At 38.0% G+C, this 22326-nt stretch overlaps 1 protein-coding gene across 1 annotated transcript in view; it reads left to right on the forward strand.

The window, feature by feature from the left end:
• GPM6A (glycoprotein M6A) overlaps window positions 1-22326 on the forward strand; it is a 324615-nt gene that overhangs the window by 139615 nt on the left and 162674 nt on the right. The window lies entirely within an intron of this gene.

Consider the following 22326-nt stretch of genomic DNA (forward strand, 5'->3'; position numbering starts at 1 on the left):
GCCCATCCCTCTTCAATGTAGCCTGACCACTCTACCCTCTCACTGCATATCAAGAACATTTGTATATTCAGCTGGAGACTACAGCCTCCAGTAAACCAAGGGTCAGGAAAGGGGGGAAGTAGTCTGCTAGCTAGGAGGAATGTTTCTAGTAGGAAAATTGTGGAAAGTATAACAGAGAGAAAGAGTGCCTACACAGCAGGGGATATTAGTTTTACATATATATGTATTTTTTTCTTGTAATGTATTATAAAAATGGATATTGGGTTTCCAAGAAAATTCCACGTCAGATCACGTGAGGTGGGATGGCTCAGATTGTCATCCCTGGTAAGCATGCGTTTCCCAGCTCCTACCGCCTCCCTGACTCAAAGACCCCCTTCACCTTCCTCCTTGATGCTCTGTTAGTGTATCAAAGCTAGCAATCCAAAATCAAATTGCCTCATCCCAAAATTGTTTCTCTCCTTGCATTTCTTAATTTTGTTTATGCTAGTGATAGTCTTTAATCATTCGCATCTGTATCTCCTCCCTACCCGTTGCCCTCATATTCATATGTTTGTTTTCCTGAATGTTTTGAATCTATTCCTAAAAATGTTCCAGTTCATCATCTCTCCAGAATTCCAGTGGTTAGCCCCTTGCTGTTCTGATTTAGTTCCTTGTTATGTCTCATGCAGGGTATTGTAATAAACTTCTTACTAATTGCCATGTCTGTATTTGTCTCTTTTATGGCATAAGATTCCTAAAGTAGAGCATAGAATCACACTCATCTCCTGATTAAAATCCTTCACAGCTGTCTTCTTTCACACTGAATAAAGTTTTCCTCTCTCTTCAGATCTTTCCCTCGATAACATTCTTAGATTTATCCCTTATTTTTTATAGACATACAAGAGGGTGGATGGTAACTTTTTATTGATTTGCTGATTTACTTCCTTCACTCCTTCCAGACTCATCTAGTCTCTCTTCTGTGGTCCTGATTTTGCTCATGATGTTCTCTCATTCTGGAATACTGCTCATTACTTTGTTCTCAGATTCTGCTCATCTGCACGTGTCCAGATGCATCCCGTTTTTCCTGACTTAAACCATATGACATCTCTTCCCAGAAATCTTTTAGTACAAGTCGTATTTCATTTCTCAGATTCATTTAATACCTTATCTGTGCTTATGTATTGCTATGATTCTGTATTTTATTATAAAGGTTTGTGTCTTCTCTTTCTTACCATACAATGATTTACTTTGGGGAGGAAAAATGCTTATACATAAGTTCTAATATCTATGTATTAAATGAAAGAAAAGTTATGACATTGGCAAATATTACACCTGAAGGCAGTTACCAAGGGAAATTCTCAATGACATGCAACTATTGTTTCCATATCTTTATCAATGAAGCCATTTCTATATTAATCAGAGGAGGCTAGATTGAGCTACAGTAACAAGTTAACTGGCAAATCTTAGAGGACTAACATATCAATGGATTATTTTTTTGCCAATGCTACGGGTTTGATTTGGGTCATCAAGGTACTTCTGAATGAGAAAATGGTTTGTCTTATCAAATTACAAATATATGTAAAATTAATCACCGGTTTTTTAAAATTATTTATTTATTTATTTATTTAAAAGATTTTATTTATTTATTTGAGACAGAATGAGAGAGAGAGCACATGAGAGGGGGGAGGGTCAGAGGGAGAAGCAGACTCCCCGCCGAGCAGGGAGCCCGATGTGGGACTCGATCCCGGGACTCCAGGATCATGACCTGAGCCAAAGGCAGTCGCTTAACCAACTGGGCCACCCAGACGCCCAATCACCAGTTTTGAAATTAACACATTTTATACATAGAAATAATTATCAAGGGACAATATTTCATATGGCTCAATACTATCTCCTTGTTAATAAATTAGTAGAACAAAAGCAAAACATCCAAAATGAAAATTGAGTAGCTTATTACTTTTCCTAATATGAATTTGATTATATATATTTATTTTCTTATTAGTTTCTTACTTGAATCTTCCTTTTATTTATATGCCGATTAATAAAGCTCCAAAATTATTGTAATATCTTCTTAGCTTAGTAAGAACTACAACAAGAATATATTAGGTTTTATGTTAATAGTTAATAAATAACAATATTTATTGCTGTGTACTGGAAACATGTGCCAAGAACACTGTATACATTATCTCCTGAAATTGTCAGAACATTCTTCTTTGGTTAGGGGGGTTATTAGTATTCTCATTTTATATCTGAGGGAATTGAAATTAAGATAGGATGATAACTTTACAAACGTATCACAGCTAGTGTAAGGTAAAGCTGGAGTCAGATACCCACCATGTCTGACTCTAGTCTCTAAGTTAAAATGTGTCCTCAGGTCCACTGGTAGAGGTCCTACTCATAACTTAGTTTGCCTCTTAACCTCCAGAATTTTGTGTTACGTATTTGATTTTAAAGACTGGAAGACAGTTGAGTAGTTTTAGAACTTAAATATAAAAGAGCAGGAAGATTTAAGGTCTTTCTAATTAGGAACTCATTCATCTGATGAGTCCCAAATGGCACCCAGTAGTTTCAATTCATTGACTATCCGAGGTAAAAATGGAAATGTATTCATGTGGGAAAAGTCTTTTCATTAGGGGCTGTTGTCTTTGAAAGTAGGAAGGCCAGACAACTACAAAACAGGCTGTCATTAAAAATTACACATTACTGCAAATGTTCCAGAAAACACTGTTTCAGCACAAGGCTGCTTAGAGCCACTAGATTATAGCCTTGGTGTTTTGACAGCTATACAAGAGGGAGAGCTATGAGCTTTCTTGCCAACTAACAGTGGACAAAGAGCTGGGGTTTGGGGGAGTAGGCAGAAGAGAAATGAAGATAGGGTCAGGAGAGAGAATTAAAGAATTTAATATTTCATTTGCAGAATACTGTTCTTGCTTAGAAAAACACTGTGAGCTTCTTAAGAAAAGGAGTTTGCCATAATGGGCATACGTATGTGTAGAAACCTTGTTTCTCCATCGAAGGGAGGGCCATCCAGTGGGTAGTTTCAAGTCAGCATCTGTGTTATAGTAAAATGTTCTTGAGTTCATTTATTAGGGTATGTGTTAGATGGAATATTCTATTTCTTCTCTATTAAGCCAGGTTGTCTCCTGTTTCTGTACTGAGCTACTACTTTGGCTTAGTAACTATTGTATTAATGTTTTTTTCTATATGTTCTAGTATGCTTTAAGCTAAAATGGAAAATTCGCTGATTACTGCTTCTTACTTATACAGCTTATATTGGCAACCAAAATATTCCAAACATACTGTTTGTGTTTGGGCTCAAAATGGAGCTATGTCAACAAATGCATTGAACTCACCTTCATTCTTTCCTCTTTAGATCAAGTCTGGCTGAATTATACATCTTATAGTTATGAGATTGATTAAGCACATAGAAGCTTTGTATGTTTGTATTAAAGTACATAATATAATTGCCAGACATCCTAGATTATTTGAATTTAGTATTTTGTACCTCAATTTCTTGATACTCTGGGTAATAACCTACTACACAGGCTCTTTAATTGTCATGCAAAATGGCAGAATCGGTCAAATGGAGTAGGAAACCTGATGCTTCAATACATCTATTTCTTTAATCACTAAGAAAAAATTATATTTTCTGAACATTAATAGTTGTAAATGTATCAAGTAATTATTTGCTATGTAATACATTTCTTTAGGGGAAAAAAAAACCCATAATGATTTACTTGATATCTAATTAATACAGAGTGTTTCTCAGGTTAAAAGCCTTACAACATAAGGGCAGAGTGGCTAGGGGTTATAAAGATAAATCAGCCACACTCCTCTGAGCGCTGCTCCCTATAAATTTCTTGAGAGAAGAATCAATGTGTGAATTTTCTTTCCAGTGTTTCAGGATGTTTTTAAATGAACTTTAAAGAACTTCATGGATTCATACTGGGTTTCTTGAAACACCAAAGTGTACACAAAACTTGCTAGGTTTTTATATATTCATTTGCAGGGGTTGAGATAGCAGGTCCAGTGCTTTTATCAGACTATCAAAAGGGCCCATGATGCACAAAAATTTGGGAATCACTGAAATAATAGTTTCTTTCTCTGATTGTTAAGTATAAGGTAAACTTAGAAGTTACCTATAAGGATAAATAACTTAAAAGTAAAATTAAGAGCAGAGACACAGTGTTATGGGCTATGAGGATTTGAAAAAAAGAGCTACTTTAGTCTGTTCAGGCTGCTATAACCACAGGCTGGAGGCATAAACAGCGGGTTGTTTCTTGCCCTTCTGGAGGGTGGGAATCCAAGACTGCATCCCTGGCAGATTTAGCATCTGGTGAGAGACCGCTCTCTGGTTCATACATGGCCGTCTTCTGGCTGCATCCTTACATTGTGGAAAGAGAGCAAGAAGGCTCTCTGGAGTCTCCTGTTATAAGGGCACTAATCCACTTCATGAGGGCTCCATCCTCATGCCCTAAGCACCTCCCAGAGGCCCCATTTCCAAACAGCATCACACTGAGAGTTAGATGTCAGTGTATGAATTTGAGTGGGACACAACCCTGCAGTCCACTGCAGTACTTTAATGAATATTTCCTACAGAAATGGTGCTGCGAACTTGAGGTTGGCTAATATTTGGAAGAGTAAAGTGGGAGGAAGGGCAGTCCAGGCCAAGAGAAGAGCTTGAGCACATAGGGGTGTATTTTGGGAGCAGCAAATTATTTTATTTGTCCCCAGCATTAAGTATAAGGGTGCAGTACAATATACATTTGGAAAGGTAGCTTGCCGACATTCATAAATTCAATCATTTAAGCAATAGGGAGAAACTAAGAGTGTTTGAGAATAGGAATAATGCAAGAAATCCCTTCTATGAGCCTTGTCTTGTCAATATTAGAAAGGGGAGTTTTTGAACCATAGAAAATAATTGCAACATTATTGCAATGATTCAGATAAGGATTACTAAAAGGAAACTGGGAATAGAAAGTCTTAAATTATTATAGAAATTTCAAGAAAAGGAATTATTATACCGAATACTGAATAGGTATTTAAGGATATACCCATATTTTTTTACAATTAACTGAAATAATGTTGCTAATTGACTTACATCACCCGCAAAAAGTCTATTTCTTTTGTGATGTTGTTATTGAGTATAAAGGGAAAACTCAAGATACAGCACTATTGAAGGCGTTAGTTGACTTAAGAAAAAGAAGACTAAATTAAGACTAAATTAATTCTTGAGCAAGAATAAATAGAAATGCTGTAGAATATATGAGACCCTTTTCTCTAGCCATTATATCTGAAAAAGGTGAAAGAGCTTAAGATAATTTTCACCTATACCTATCTTCATAAGAAAGATCAATGTATAGAGAAAAATTTAAAAGATAAAATCAATAAAAATAAATTAAAATTTAAAAAATAGACGGAATACCCAGAGCCCAAGAGACACTTATAAAATCTTGCCAGTGATAAGAAAATCAGACATAAGTATTTTAAGTAAAGAGGAATTTAATGAATCCTTAGTTAATTTGAGACAAAATGACTCATGTGCAAGCTGCAAGACTTCTTAAACATCACTTCATGGTCTGAACGATCAGGGGCGATTACAGACAATCGTGGATGATCATGAATGATCGAGAACTACCTGGAAGATCATGGAAGATCACGTGCGATCATGGACAAGGATCCCTGAGACCTTCTCAACTTCTAATAATATTGGATTTTAAAAACTGTAAAGAAGAACAAACATGAATATGTTGGGGACTATGTACAGCAGATATATCTATATCTATAATCTATCTATCTTCAGGTGGTATAAAGAATAGGCACATAGCTAATAATTTTGATAAACTTCCAATTAAAGCAAATTTTTCATCAATTGTTAAGTACTTAGCATTCTTTTTTTTTTTTTAAAGATTTTATTTATTTATTTGAGAGAGAGAGAATGAGAGATAGAGAGCACGAGAGGGAAGAGGGTCAGAGGCAGAAGCAGACTTCCTGCCGAGCAGGGAGCCCGATGCGGGACTCGATCCCGGGACTCCAGGATCATGACCTGAGCCGAAGGCAGCCGTTTAACCGACTGAGCCACCCAGGCGCCCTTAGCATTCTTTTTTTAAAAAAAAAAGATTTGATTATTCATATGAGAGACAGAGCATGAGCTGGGGTGGGGTGGGGGAAGGGAAGAGGCAGAGGGAGAGGGACAAGCAGACTCCCCGCTGAGCAGGGAGCCTGACTTGATCCCAGGACCCTGAGATCATGACCTGAGCCAAAGGCAGACACTTAACCAACTGAGCCACCCAGGCGCCCCTTATGATGACAGCCCTTAATCTTTTAAGTGTGGGATGTAGCATCATAGAGTAGAAAAAAGCTGGGCACAGAAATATAAAAACTATGTTTATCTTTTTTATGGTCACTTAGCATGTAATGTTTGGGAGTATCGAATAGCTCACTGATGGGGAAAAAAAAAAGATGATAACAGTATCTGCCCTTTCTACTTCACACCGGGTTTCTGTGAAGACCAAACTGAATCATGTAAAATCTATAATGTAATATATATAATTTTAAGTAGCATTTAAAACTTAAATCATCTTACACAATTTAATGCTAAATTTGCCTTTGGAGAATCTTTCAAATTTAGGAAGCCCTGGAAACATTATCCCAAAAAAGAATTCTGTGCAAAATATTGTTGCTACCTTAGAAAAACCAGGATACTGTCCCATAATTTTCTCAAATGTTTTATATATGGATGCAAAACCAAAAATCCAAACCCTAATTTTCAGAAGAACTCGGTGTGAATGTCTATGTAAGTCTCATATAGTAAAATATTTTTTAAATAAAAAAATTATTTTGGCTCCATTATATTCATGAACAAGCCCTTTCTATGTTATCTTAAAGTAATATAGATTAGCTGGGTGTTTTTGAAAATGGTAAATTGAATGACAAATATGGCAACTACAAAACTCATACTTTGTATGCAATGTGAGTTCATATCTTGCATTTTATTTGTACGTTTTCCAGAATCATTAGAAAACCTATTAAAAAATCAGCTCTTTACCTCTCTGCCTTTAAAAGGGGCTAGCATGTTTTCATGTGTCCATACGTATTTATAATTCAGCATGTACTTGAAAGATTGTTCCTTTTCTTGAAAATATTTTAGATGATTGTGTCGGCAACAACGCATTGCAGAGGTGTGCTGTCCCTTTAACGTTCTGTTTCTGTTGTCATGGAAATAAGATTTTCAAGTAGGTTTATCTGCTGTGCTTTGCTTTTTATAGATTCCCTATCATTTTAAGTTGGTTTTGGATGAGAATTCTTATCCTTTAAATAAAAATACCAATCTCTACCTTACCATCTTTCACTGTATTTTCCCATAGGATTTCTTAAAAACCCCAGAGTGGGGGTGTGTTAGATTTTTCCGGGAGTGTGCTTTATATATAGATACTTAGCTCCCGGCCCTAAAAACGGGGATTTTTTTTTAAAAAAAAGAGAATTATAATGGAAAACAAAGAAGCAGGACCCAACTCCAACTTTAGGCTTTTAAAATGTATTTTACTGTCACATTAGTACTAGTTGTACAGGTATAATTTATACATGACAACACTTTGAAACATGAACAGAATCATATGACTATCCTCATGTTGTTTATGCACGTTCCTAACCTTGGACTATATGTTCCTTCGTGATTCTGCAGCCACTTCTCTAGAATTCATTACTACAGAGATGTGTCGAGTTGGAGTATTGGTTCTGCTGCTAACTAGCGGTGTGATCTTGGCAAATTATGTCATTGATCTCTTCCTCAGTTTCCTTATCTGTAAAAGGAGCATAATAACAGTTACTGTGACAATAACATGTTTCAATATATGTAGAGTACTGAGAATAGTAATTTGAGCCAAAAAAAAGGTGCTCAATTAATGTTTCTGCCATTATTATCTTTGGTCATTCTCCGCCACCTTCCTGTTCTTCTTCAATCACATCAACCCTTTTGCTGTCTTCGGACTGGATTTTATCATTTGCTAATCATTGATACCTGCTTTCTCTCCCACATTAGCTAATACTCTACTTCCTTGACACTTAGAAAACTTGGAAATTATTTACTTCACTACTAGTTTGCTCTCTATTCTTCCACATGTAAAAGGATTTAATACATATTTTTGAACTAATAAATAATGGAGAAAATTCATATAAACTGGCCAGATGTTGCCCCATTTCCTAAATCACTAAGTAGATATTTTAAAAGTAGAAATGATACCTGAATTTCCAAACAAGGCATTTTCCTACGTTCCGGAGAATCTATCATGGGTTAGATTTATTGTTCATTATGAGAAAATCTCTTTCACGTGCCAGAGTGACTTGTAGCTATGGCTGTTTTTTAATATGCTTCACCAAATCTGACAAAGTTTTTGCCCTGTCGTACTGGAGATGATTGTTGATTTCTTCTTTATGATTACATGTGTAAGAAGTTTCATCGAGATGGCTCTAATTTATGTCATTTACATTGCTTTCTCTTTTTAGGAAGTATAATTTTAAGTGCCATTCTTTTAATTAGGGTTCTCTTTAACCTCTTTAGATAAAGGTGTGTATCCTTGGATGGCACCAGAGACATGAAGAAACTCTTTGGAGTAAAAGTAAATGAACATGCTAAGTGGAAATCAACAGTGATTAACAGCATCAGACTATTAAGTGTTTCACTAGGAAAGTGGCGTTCAAGCCTGGAAATGTTCAGATGGTACCTACTATTTTGGTGAAGTGTCTATTTTCAAATCTTTTGTCTGTTTATTTTTTGATCCTCATGTTTGTTTTTCTGAGTTGAAAGAGTCCCTTCCATATATAGTTTGGATACAAGTTGATAATCAAATAATGCAAGTCTTGCTGTCAGTGTGTGACTTGCCTTTACTTTTACTTTTTTTTTTTAAGTGATGATGTTTTACTCATTTAATTATTTTTGGCAGATTTCTTTTTACTTAATTTTTTTTTTATTTGAGTATAGTTGACACATTCTTCACAACAGTGCCTTTAATGCTTTTCTGTTTGGTGAAGTCAAAACTGTTTTCTTCCAGTTTGTTGTTGGTATTTTGTTTTCCTCAATTTCATGCAGAGTTTTTGTTTGTTTGTTTGTTTGTTTTAATGGAGTAGGATATATTTTTCTTTTTTTAATCACATCTAGAATATTAGTCATAGTTAGGAATGATGTTCCCTTACCCTACTTACAAAGGAATTCATCTGTGTTTTCTTCCAACACTTTTTGATTTTATTTATTCATCTTCTTCAGATTCATTTGGAGCTTATTCTAATAGGTGATGTGAGCGGAGGGTTAAACTTTTTCAGAATGGCTGTCTTGAGCCAATACCATCTATTTCAAAGTCCAGCTTTTTAAGGAGTCTGTCACTTTTACTATATCTTGAATAACCCTAAGTGAAACATACTAGCAATATTAAGATAAAAGAATCATGGAAAATGGCACCTCAAATAGGGGTTTCTTTTGATTTATTCCTAAAGACAGTCCTAGTACCATATATAGATTCACAACTTCCCTCTTAGAAACACTGTATCCTTTACTCATACAGTTTTCTCCATGCCCAGGAGGGAGTAATAGATTAAATGTGAAAATGGGGATGGTGTAGCAAAGTTTAATCACATCTGTTTAGAATCAGTCCTGCTCCCTTGGTGTAGATTGCTTCTTCTGTTGCAGGCAGCTAGTGTTTAGTGCAGGAGACAGAAAGAAACACTGCAAGTTCCTCATTTAGGGCAGTAGCATTTCATGTGAGCAAGTGTGAGTTTTTCTTCCTATATTTATTTTTCCTGAGCAAATGGAAATATGAATTTTCACTTCCAGAGATAAAGAAAGAGGACCAGATTTCTTCTGGGGCGCTTTAGGTGAAGGGGGAGCAGAAACAATTCAGTTCTGGAAAGGTTGAGTCAGAGATGGGTAAAGAATGCTAAGTGGATCTCTCTGGTAGACCGTTGCATTCGTGAGTCAACGTTAAGGGGGCTTTTCCTCAAGTGCAAAGGGAGACACATTTCACAAATTATGGCGGTTTGGGGACTAGGTTACGAATTAATGTTTGCCTGCAGTTTGTGGTACATTTCAAGTCCAAACAACTGTACTATCTGAGGCTTGGATGATACAACATGATGCTTATTTCTATTTTTCTGTGGGAGAAATGAGGTAATTTCAAATTGAATGGTAAATTCTCATAAATGGGCTAAGAATTGCTTTCCTTTTTTCCCTCTTAACCCCTTTTCTTGAAAAACACGAGCAGAACTGATGACTTAATCATGAGAAGTCATGATGCGGAGACTGTGTTTGTGCTTTATCAAACACCAACTCAATGGCTATTCCTTGCAAGGTGCTGTGCTAGGTGCTTTGCAGAGTCAAAGAGTATAAGGATCTGGCTCTTGATCTCTGAGTGCAGATAACCCTCTCTTTAAGCATAGGTTTCATTTCCAGAAACTTGTCCCATCACCACGTGTTGGTCACAGATTGGATAGCCACCCTGTTACTCTTAGGTAATTTTGTATCTAGCAAAGTACTTAAGCTGAGAATACATAGTAGAGAGTTCACTGCTTATCATCTGGCCGCAAAGAGACATGGAGACACATGACTATATAATGAATGCTAAAGAAAATAACCAAGAAGCATGTCCTATATGTGATAGACAAGAGGGGTCATTGATTCCTACTTCCCCAAACAAGCTCCTCCTGCCCCATCTCATTTGATAGCAAGGCCCTCTTAGTGCCGGGGCTGAAAACTTCAGTGTCCTTCTTCCCTTGTCTTCCTCACACTCCTCCCAAGCAAGCACTGAGAAAATTCTGTCGGTGTTACCTCAAACTATTTCCAGACTTTGACTTGCCTCCCGCCCCTCAGGGGCTCTCCTGGTCCCCCCCATCCTGCTGTCTCTCCTGGGTGACTTGGTAACGCTTGAGTAGATCCCCCTGCCCTGCTCTTGCTTCCTTAGTCTCCTCTCAACACGGCAGCCTGGGGAATTGGTGTCCTAAGCCTGCTGTAACGAATGACCACACACCCGTGGCTTAAAACAACACAAATTCATTATCACACACTATTGGTGGTCAGGAGTCTGACATGGGTTTCACCAGGCTCAAATCAGGTTGTCTGCAGGATGATTCCTTCTGGGGGCTTTTGGAGAGAGTCTAGTCCTTTGCCTTTTCTAGTTTCTAGAGGTTACCTGTCTTTCTTGGCTTGGTGGCCCTTTTCATTTTAACAGCCAGCAGGGGGAGATGAACCATGAGAGACGATGGACTCCGGGAAACAAACTGGGGGTTCTAGAGGGGAGGGGGTGGGGGATGGGTTAGCCCGGTGATGGGTATTAAGGAGGGCACGTTCTGCGTGGAGCACCGGGTGTTATACGCAAACAATGAATCATGGAACACTACATCAAAAACTAATGACGTAATGTATGGTGATTACTATAACATAATAATAATAATAATAATAATAATAATAATAATAAAAGCCTGCAGTGTAACATTCTCTCTCTCTCTCTGTGTTTCTGTTTCTCTGTCTCTCTCCTCCTTCAGTCTCATTCTCTGTCTCTTTGCTTCTGTTGTCATACCTTCTCTGACTCTGACCTCGCTGCCTTCCTCTTATAGAGCCCTGGTGATGACATTGGACTCACCCAGGTATTCCGGAATAATCGCTTCCCTTCAAGATCCTCAACTTAATCACATCTGCAAAATCCCTTTTGTTATGTGAGGTAACATATTCTTCTTACCACACCTGGGGATCCTATTTAAAGTAAATAAGATCGTATCACTCCTCTGTTGAAAATTCTCCAGTAGCTCTAAACTCATTCTTTTTTTTTTTTTAAGATTATTTATTTATTTATTTGACAGAGAGATCCACAGCGAGAGAGGGAACACAAGCAGGGGGAGTGGGAGGGGGAGAAGCAGCCTTCCCGCTGAGCAAGGAGCCCGACGTGGGGCTCGATCCCAGGACCCCGGGATCATGACCTGAGCCGAAGGCAGACGCGTAACGCCTGAGCCACCCAGGCGCCCCTCTAAACTCATTCTTAATAAAAGTCAAAATTTTTAAATGACCTGCAAAGCCCTGCCTCATTATCTTTCTGATGTCATAGCCTATTTTCCCTTTTACTCACTATGCTTAAACTATGCCATCTTCCATGCTGTTCTTTGGGGCATGTTCAAGCACATTCTTGCCTTAAGACCTTTGCACATTTTTTTTTCCTAAAATCCTCCCATATATCAACATCAATATCTTTGCACTTGTTTCAAGTCTTCGTTTAAACTCATTTTCTCAGTATCGCGCTCCCCGACCAGCCTATCTAAGGATTCAACACATTGCCCTAGAAATGTCTTATTATTCTACTCTTTTTTTTTTTTTTTTATCTCCTTAGACCTTACTACCATATGTCCTACAATATGGGTTATGTACTAATTTTTTTCTTGTCTCTTGACCTCTATACCAAGGGGGTAGAGATTTTGTCTTTTTTTGTTTACCCTTCAATCCCCATTGCCTAAAGGAATTCCTGCCTGCAGTAGACCTCAAAAAATACTAGTTGAAGGAAAGAACAAAGTGAAGGAATGGGTGGTGGGGAGCAGAAGAAAATGGAGCTGAGCTGGAGGAAGTGGGCTTGTGTGTGAAAAAGAGAAGGTTGTGTGTGAGTAGAGGCACAGAGGGCAGGGAGGGCTCCGGGACCACCAGTAAAGCTGGCGTGATGGGAGGATAATGTGGTGGAGAGAAACTGCCTCCTCACCAACGATTCATGCTCCTCCCTTCAAACGCAGAGTGACTGCCGGGAAGTGGGGACCACATTCCCCAGCCGTGTAACAGTCAGGAATAGCATGTGACAGAGTCCTAGCCAGTGGAGTGTCTCTGGAATCAGGGGCATGACTTCCAACTAGACCCATAAAAGCTTCTCACATTCTGCCGCTTTATACTCTTTTCCCTTGCTGGCTTTTTGGATAGGAGACTGCGCCCAGGGCAACAATAGAAGCCTCATGCAAAGATGGCAGAGCTAATGACAACCTGAATCTCTGAATAAGTACTTGTGAGAGGTTGGTTCAGCCAAACGTTTCACCTTGCCGGTTTTGTAACACAAGCAAGACATAAGCTTCTGCTGTGTTTGCGTCATTTTGCATTTTTACATTCAGGGATATATTTGTTACACCAATGAGCTTATCCTACGTCATAAAATACCATATTATATAGGAATGGAATGGTATTTTAGTGGTAAATAAATTTAGAAAGTGAGTTGTAACCAAATAATTTTGGAAAGTTAATAACATTAAAATAATTTCTTATAACAAAACCAGTAACTGTAGAAAAATAAGAAGACATGGATAATCAGAAGGAAGAGAAATAAATTCATAATCCTACCATGCACATCTAGTTTCTGTCAATACCTTGCATATCTACATATCTTTCTTCTCTTTGTTGTGAGAATAGGATTAAACAGCAACTGTAATTCATAACATGTTTATAAATAGTCAACACTTTCCTATTTGGTAAATGTCTGCAGTCCTTATTTTTTAAACGCACCTAAATATGACTTATTTATACTCATAGATGTCTGTATGTATTTATGTGGGCATGCTAAAAAGGAGTATACATGGTAGGTTAACATCAATCCTCTTGGAAGTATGGTGGAGGTTGGTAATGGAGAAGGATGTCGAAGATTATTTTAAATGTATTTTTGTATAGTGTATTGCTTTCAGAAGCAATACTGAGATTCGTGCCCAGATTTTCTGATTCAGTAGGTATAGAGTGAGTTCTGGGATCTATATTTTCTTAAAGGCTTCTCAGGGGATTCAGATATAAATCCAGGTTTAGAAGATGATCTCTGGTTCCCCAAGACACTGTATATATTCTTGCAGGGAATAAGCTGCGTCCAAGAAAGTTACACTGAAGTTAACAAAAGAAAGTATATGTCCATCGAAGTGATTAAATTCATGTTTTCTAATCACTTAAATGGGTTCCTATCAATGATATTTTCATGTGCTATTTATGTATTTGTATGTTCCTAAGGAGAAACACAATTGCAGTGGTTTTTCAGGATCAAGGGGCCTGGGAGATGGAGTCCTAGTGGGCATCCCCGACCTCCCAGGAGTTGGCAATTTGTCACAAGCACCCAAGAAAATAAGATGTAGTCCTACAGCAGTGTCTTCTCCATGTCAGTGTGTGGGCACATCATGAGGCCCCGTGGTGAGGGCAGGTGCACACGGGGAGATGGTGAGGGGCAGGAAGAAGAGAGCCGTGTCCTGAGCGCTAGAACAGAGGCCAGAGCAGGTGCCATGCAGCTGATCATGGGGCTCCTGACCGAGTTTGCATCTTCGGGGATGAAAGGAATTAAAATGACAAGTAATCAACCAAATCTTACGCTTCTCTCTCTTTGAGGGAGATCTATGCTGCAAAACATTCAATGAGGGCTCCAGTAAAATGAAGAAGGGGTGTACTTTTGCTTTCTCATAGTAGTGGGGTACTAATTCTAATATTTACATCATCGTTTTTTATTATTTGCACTGTCTCAGCGTTTGTCAGTGTAAACTTATAAACAGTGTTGGTTTGTTGTTGTTGTTTTAAATTCTTGTAAAGGGGAAAGTACGCAGATGAGAGAATGCTGATAGTTTAATCCATCCATTCTGGATTAAAAGCGTAATTGGAGACACTGTGTACGGACACCAGCCATGTGGGTTGACAGTACCCATTCAAGACCGAAGGAGTCAGGAAGGGAAAACAGTGTGTGAAGGTCAGAGAGGCAGACCTCCACTGGGAACATGCTAGCCCACTGTGCCCTGGAGTAGGAGGGCTGAGAATTCTGCACCATTTCTCACTTTTTAAAGATTTTGTAACCACCCAAGCAAACAAGCCAAGAATAAAACAAACTAAAAAAAGCAGTTGAACAATTGTAAGGGATGGTGGACTCTTTTGTCCTTTTGCTGAAGTGTATACCCCCCTTCCCCATGCTGGGCTGGAAGCCAGGACCAAGGCGTGGGGACATTCTATAGCGGATTTCGCTTTGCTTTGTGAAAGCTAGGCCATCGTTTTCAGATTAAAGGCCTGACAAATAAATATTTGAGTAAATCTCAACACATCTCTCCGTTGAGTAGTCAACAACCAGTTTGGCAGCACGAAGTGTCCCCTTCCCTCTGAAGTTGCTGGGGGTGTCCGTCTCTCTTAGACCTGCTATAGTAGCCACACAGAACCCTGTGGAGTTGGCTTTTTCCACTACATACTAGCTCAGAGATCTGGCACTGCGACATATTCTGGAAGGACCTGGCCAACTTCTATCCCAGTTTCTTCATTTATAATTCAAGAAATGGTGGCCTAAATACTACTGGCCCAAGTGAGCACTTAGGAAGGCTGATTTTCTCCTTGCTCAGACCTGGCAACTGTTTGTTGGTTTTATGTATGAGTATTGCTGATTTGAGGTGCCCAGTAGTGACCAAAAATAATTTGAGGCTGGTGGTTACAGAGAAAAGTTCAGAGAGTCACAGTGAATCACAGTTTCTGCTGTGACTCATTCTACTCTCAGGATATACAGCTTAAATTCTCTGCCCTTTAATTTCCTTATTTGTTAAATGGGAAAATAGTACATCTTAATTTCTCTATTGGGAACAATGTGAGGCCAAATGAGGCTTGACTAAAAATATTTATTTGTTTGCGCGTTTGTACCTTGCCTTAGTCCAAAAGAGGTATCTGGTGGCTAAGAAGATATAAGCATGAAGGATTGAAGATGGCTTTATGAACTGCATTCAGGATAGGTAAAGACACTTGAAAATAAAACAAGACTGACAAACCAGCATTATACTCAGTCTCTGCGTTTCTCTTTGATACTGCACATTTTCAGAAAGCGAAATGGTGCCAAAACACCAGGACAGAAAAGATAAGCCATTGAAGCAAGTAGAGGGAAGAAGAGCAGTATGCTGTCCAGCGCTGTAATGAAGCATGTGTCTAATTTTGGTCTTGACTTCCATGATGGAACATTACACAAGGCATGTGTCTACTCTGGCCCTGTTTACTTTAGTGCTAGATTTACTACTTAGTTTTTTGTCTGATGCTGAGAACATGTAACTTCACGCATTGGTAAAAATTTCGAAGTCCGCTGCAAATGTTGCCCCTTCCTTGATCTTATCCCAAATGAACTGATCGACTCTAACCTCTCTTCTGCCTCTGAGGCTTCTTTTTGATACCGGTCTAGTAGTGCCTAATGACAGTATGAGGACATGCACCATGTATGCTCCATATCCTACTGAATTAGGTTTTTGAGGTAAGGATAGGTTTCTTAGCAACTTTTTTTTTTTTTTATCCTTTGCAGTCCCTAGTCAAGTGCCTTGAACTGGGTATTTTATTAATACTGATTGAAATAATTTAATTTGTTATCAATTTCAATGATTTTTTTTCCCCCAGTGGTCTGCGAGTATTCCTTACACAGAATTGTAAAGTTCTTGGGAGCAGGGGCTAGTGGGAAGGATCTTCCCTAGACTTGCTTAACACACCGTCTTATTTCACCATGTATAATTTTTGCTACCGATTCTGTGTCTTTTTTACTGGCTTGTATTCTTGCTCATTTTGTCTTCTTTCTTCAATTTCCTCCCTAGGAATCTTTATCTGTTCTAATCGCTTTATCCAGAATTTCTCACTGATGATATTTTTGCTTTTTTGTTAAAAGCCTATCCTGAGAAGGCATTTCATCATGGCCCATCCAGTTCCTCCTATCTTTTGGGAACAGAACATTTTCATCTTTGGGGACAATGATTCTCCCAATAAATTCTCCTAGCAGTTGGAATGACCCTTCATTCTGGTATTGTTTTGAGATATGAATGTTGAGGCTAGGCGCTGTTGTCAACCATGTTCCCTGCTTGGGGGGAAAGTCGGGAAGACAATTCGTGTTAATCGCAGAATTAGTAGAGTTTGGAAACCCTCCTCATAATTTTGGGTGCAGGAAGGCATTATTGTGATCCAGACACTCCCTTGTCGAGACCTGTCCAGTCTGTAGGTGTATGCATGAAACTTCCCTTTGGTTTAAGCTTGTTGGAGTTGGGTTTCTATGAACCTTGAATAATCTACCAGATAAGTATAATATTTCTGCTTTAATAAATAGAAAAGCTTATGTGGTTTTTGGAGATTGAGAAATAGACATCAAGATATTAAATCATCTAGTTTGTGTCACATATGAGGAAATTTTGTAGAAAAATGGAATAATACCCAAGTTAACGTTTCCTTCCTATTGTTCCAGCTATTATTGGTTTCTTCTGCCAGATTCTAAACAGACTTTAAGTTCTTGGAGGTTCAGATATGCTTTATTAATTTCTGTGTTGTTAGCAGTTGGCACAATTTCTGACACATAATAAGAACCATGATAGTAATTTTCATTTGAAATAATATATTAATATTACTCATTATAATATAATATAATGATAATTTCCCTGAAGCAAAACCCCTGGAATAGCCAGGGCATTTTTTAGAAATTCATTACATGGTATAATACACTATTTTGTTTTATACTCCTTGTATTTATAAGGAAAAAATAATACGAAGCTTCTGCTTCGTTGGGGTTAAGGTTTAAATTCCAAATACTTGTGAGAAGTCAAGATTAAAAAATATTTTCGAGTCAGTCAGCTGAAGAATAATAGTTTTTCATTTCTTTGTTACTTGTTACTGAATAACTTGTTAAATTCCTTGAGAAAAAAAGAGGAGAGCCAGAGTTTTAAGAAACAAATGAAAAAAGGAGACAGGGAACTGGCAATGCAGGGAAGACCAGAGGATGCTGATCTAGACAAATCCGTATGTCTGGTTCAGTGAAATACTTCAATGTTCAGAAGTCATTTAGAATTAAGATGGTAGACTGGCCCTTAAATTCAGAAATCATAAATTCCATCATGATTTTTGAGAATAATATTAGGGGAATGAAGTAAATGGAAATCAGGTTGCAGGGGGCCTTCTAGGGGGTGGAGAGGAGTGTGGGAAGCCTGTCAATTAATCTCATTAAGGCATGGATTTGCTGTGCAAAACAGAGAGAGAGGATGTTGTGTCCCTGACATAGAACCTATCAACAGAAAATTTTTAATTTCATGTTGAGGAATTTATATTTGATTCATTGGGGCATTGGTCTGTTCAAAATAAATTACTCTCGACAGTCAGTCAAGAAGTCATTTAGATTCTGGGAATGTAAGCCTAGTGCTTTGAGCTTTTGTTAAAAAAAAAAGAAAGAAATTGTCATCAGAGGTAATGTTACAATAAACAGAGCAGCCATTCAAAGGCACCTCCAGTTTTGACTAATAATTTTTTTCTTGTTCTTTCTTGGTGTCTTCAGTCTTAACTATGTAATCTATTAGATTCAAATATCATTTTGTTTCTATCCAGTGAGTTTAATTTATCCAGAAAGTAGCTCTACAGGGATTCACAGTAATTAAATAAAGGGCATTTCTTTCAATCACTCAGTGTGTTTTGATAAAACTCCAGCTTTAATTATTAGTTGACAATAAAAGGGCAAGTTGAAATAGATTCTATATGGTCTTCAATAATAGGACATATATGGAGGTATAGACAAAAATAAGTCAGGAAATATAATTCATTGAAATCAATGGAGAAATAAATCAGAAATAATGGAAACTTCTGGGGTGCCTGGGGGGTGCAGTCAGTTGAGCGTCTGACTCTTGGTTTCAGCTCAAGTCATGATCTCAGGGTCGTGAGATCAAGTCCCACATTAGGTTCCACGCTCAGCATGGCGTCTGCTCCAGATTCTCTCTCCCCCTCTCCTTCTACCCCTGCCCCCCACAAAAATAAATAAATCTTAGAAAAAAAGAAATAATGGAAAATTCCTATAAACCTGAATGAATACAATAAAGAAAATAAGCACAGGATGGTGGCATGCATGGATTTAAAATGTAATTAGAGCCCTCTGTCTTATGTATACTTCTTCAACACAGATGAAGGGTATGGACTCTGCAGACAGACTGCCTGCTTGGAATCTCAACTCTGCCACTCATCAGCTGTGTGTTCCTGGTAAATGTGTGCCTCTGTTTCAACATCTTCAAATAATAATAGTACCTACCTCATAGAGTTATGAAGAGTCAATGAAACAATATACATAATGTTCTTAGAACAGCACCAGGTACAGCAAAAGAGCTTATGTGAGCATTAGCTATTTAGCTATCATCAGTAGTTGTTACTACTATCATCATTGTTGAATATACTAAGAGCTACTTAGCTGTAATGTGTCAGTTAATGTCACAAATAACTTGTATGTCTGTAATAAATGTGATGCAATAACCATACCTCCTCTCCCTCTCTCTCATCTTCCTCTGCATTTCTCAAACCAATGGCAGTCTAGATCTGTTTGCCTCCAGAGAATAGAAGTCTACTTCCTGCAGGACCAACCGCCACGACCAGACGCTGGGCCTAGGCTGACCACCATTGCTCAGTTCATGGCAATGACAAGAAGTCGATCATTTGGTATCCAGTGTTTAAATTAAGATGTTTCAAATAAAACAACTTAAGGGACCGTCCTGGCCCAGCCCCATCTAAATTTATCTTGTTCATGGTATCTGCACCTAGTTTAAGAGTAGTTTCTCACATCCTTCAAGAATAATGGCTATATTCTTATTTTACATTTATCATAAAGGGCCCGTCTTGGTAATTTTTCTGAAAGAAGGATAGGCAAAAACTGAAAGCTGCTAAAATCCCTCAAGTAGTAGCACTCCAGATGAAACACCTTTTCACTTGGCATTCAACTGTACCATTGACTTTGTTGTTTCAGTAGTTTGCTTTAACGTCGGTTACAATTTCCCAACAAAGCTTCTTTAACAAATGGAGTTATATTTTCCACCATGTATTCTGCCCTCAAGGGACATTACTAAATGATCTTTCAACTTAAAGGTTTTCTCCCTCTTGATATGGTTATGCTTTGTCACTGAGATTCATCAGATCCATTTTCAGCTTATTTTGGATGCATAAAAAGGTTTAACATTCTTCACAATTTTTAAAATCTTAAAGAATGTTTCTGATGCTGGCACTAAGCAAGAAATATTATTTTTCACGTTTCTACATATACGAACTGTATATTGATTGCCTCATTAAAAGGTTAAAGTTTGCAGGGCCCCTGGGTGGCTCAGTTGGTTGAGCATCTGCCTTCGGCTCAGGTCACGATCCCAGGGTCCTGCTGCCTCTGTGTGTATGTGCTCTCTCTCTCTCTCTCAGATAAACAAATCTTTAAAAAATATTAAAAATAAACAAATAAAAGATAAAGTTCGATACAGTGGAAATTTACCTTGCAAATACTGACTACCCAAGAACGGTTTAAAGTACTTTCGTAGAATTCCTAACAAGTATTGATAATTCATAAACCGCAATAATCACTACATTTCTTATTGCTTTTAGCTTAGTGTCTTTCGAGGATTCAACCTAAGTCTGTGCATATATATATTTATGTCTCACACCATCCACAGACTGGGATTTAGATGTAACAGAGCCATAAAACTACAAGTGTCAGTAATAATTAAGCTAATTTTTATTAACTCTAATTAAAAATTCAGCACGAGAGCCTTAAAGATAAGCCTTTATAACATGAAAAATTCTCTCACGAACATAGATATTTTATTTTGTTAATGAACACCTGAACCACTCTGCAAAGAATAACCATTGTCTTGAAACACAATGGTGAGGTTGTCACCTGCTTAAATTTTGTACTTCAGGAACTCTTAAAGTTTTAACATGAGATCATGGAAGCTTCCAAAGTTCTTACACATGAACTGTTAAATTTATGCCCATCAGTAAGCTTTGGATACAGTGTATAATATAAAAAGCTCACATGCTCTCAGCTGTTTCAGTGTGATTTATTAGCAGGCAGTAGGTATCCTAATAACAGTTACAAAACAGTTCTGCTTTGTGATGAGGTTTGTTAGCAGACATATGGCACGGGCAAGTATAGAACTGAACCAGGAATTACTAACCCAGATCAGTCCACCGGTCTATCACATCGAATATACTGACCCTTGAGAAAATCGATCCGTACCGTTTAGGGAGAAAAAAAATCCTATTTATAGATACGCAGGATAACATTATTTTCACAGAGCGGATTACCTCATGACTCAAGACAATATAGAGTTAATTTAAAACCTTGCCTTTCATGACCTCAGGTCTTTCTCTTATCTTTTCCAAATCAGTTTATGGGAGAGTAAATTGTTTGAACGGATGTCACGTTTGAGGTCGGAGAGAGAAGGAGACTGATGTTTGCTGAGTGCCAGTCATGGCTGTGCCAAGATTTGTGCTGAATGCACTTGATCCTACAAAATCCCTGATGAATAGGCTTTCTTTTTCTTAGTTTACAAATGAGAACCAGAACCATAAAGAGGTCATGGAGGATGTACAGAGCTGGTGGAGCTGCCATTTGAAACTGATTGCTCAACCCGAGCTCTTTCCAGTACATCAAGCTGACCTCCCTGAGCCTGGAGAATGGCCGAAAGGCTTCTACGTGAGGAAAAATAATCCAGCTATTTGTTCCCTAAGCCTGTTGAATAAATAGCTAATTGGTTTGCATCCTTTATAGCCTACTTCACAGAAGTAGTTCAGTGTTATAATTAAGAGCACAGGCTGAAGAACCAGATTGCCTGGTTTTTAATCCCAGCTTTGCCATTTACTGGTTGTTCCCTGGAGCAGGTTACTTGTTCTTTCTCTCCCTCTGTTTCCACATCTGTAAAATGGGGGATAATACCAGTGTGTGCCTCACGAGGTTATTTTGAAGATTACTGAGTAAAAGTATGGACCAAGACATAAAAACTGTGATGGGCATGGAGTGAACCCCGACTAAAGGTTTTGTATTGTTGTTCTGAACTGTAGGAGGACCAACAATGCTACTATCAATTTCCCTTTTCTAGGATCCCATAGTGGACAGCATTCTCCATCCAGCATGATTTACTTCTTCCCATTTAATAACAGTGGGTGTAATTTCATCATTTTCATATAGCATTTTACATTTTTCAAAGAACATTTTCATTCACTTTCATCTGGATGCCTATTTCTCTCATCCGCCAAATGGCTTTAAATAATGAAGCCTATTAATGTTGATGGTGAAAATGAGGTGGCGTGTCCAAGATGGACACTCAGCAGAGTATCTGGCACTTGGAGCAACACCTTGCGAAGTCAGCAAGGCAAGTATTAATAAATTCACTTTGTATTTGAGGAAATGGAGAAAGAACACCCTTGCTTAAAGTCATAGAATCTGTTAGTGGTACATCTTAGCATAGAGCAGAGTACCTAACAGAATGCTTTGTCAATAAAGAAGCAAATCGCTGCTATTAGAACTCATTGTCTAAAGACAAAAGGTCTTCCCATGTTATTGTACTGCCTGAGTGACATCCAAGGACGTGGTGGTTATA

This window comes from Zalophus californianus, chromosome 2, assembly GCF_009762305.2.
Source record: "Zalophus californianus isolate mZalCal1 chromosome 2, mZalCal1.pri.v2, whole genome shotgun sequence".
In the NCBI taxonomy this organism is placed as follows: domain Eukaryota; kingdom Metazoa; phylum Chordata; class Mammalia; order Carnivora; family Otariidae; genus Zalophus; species Zalophus californianus.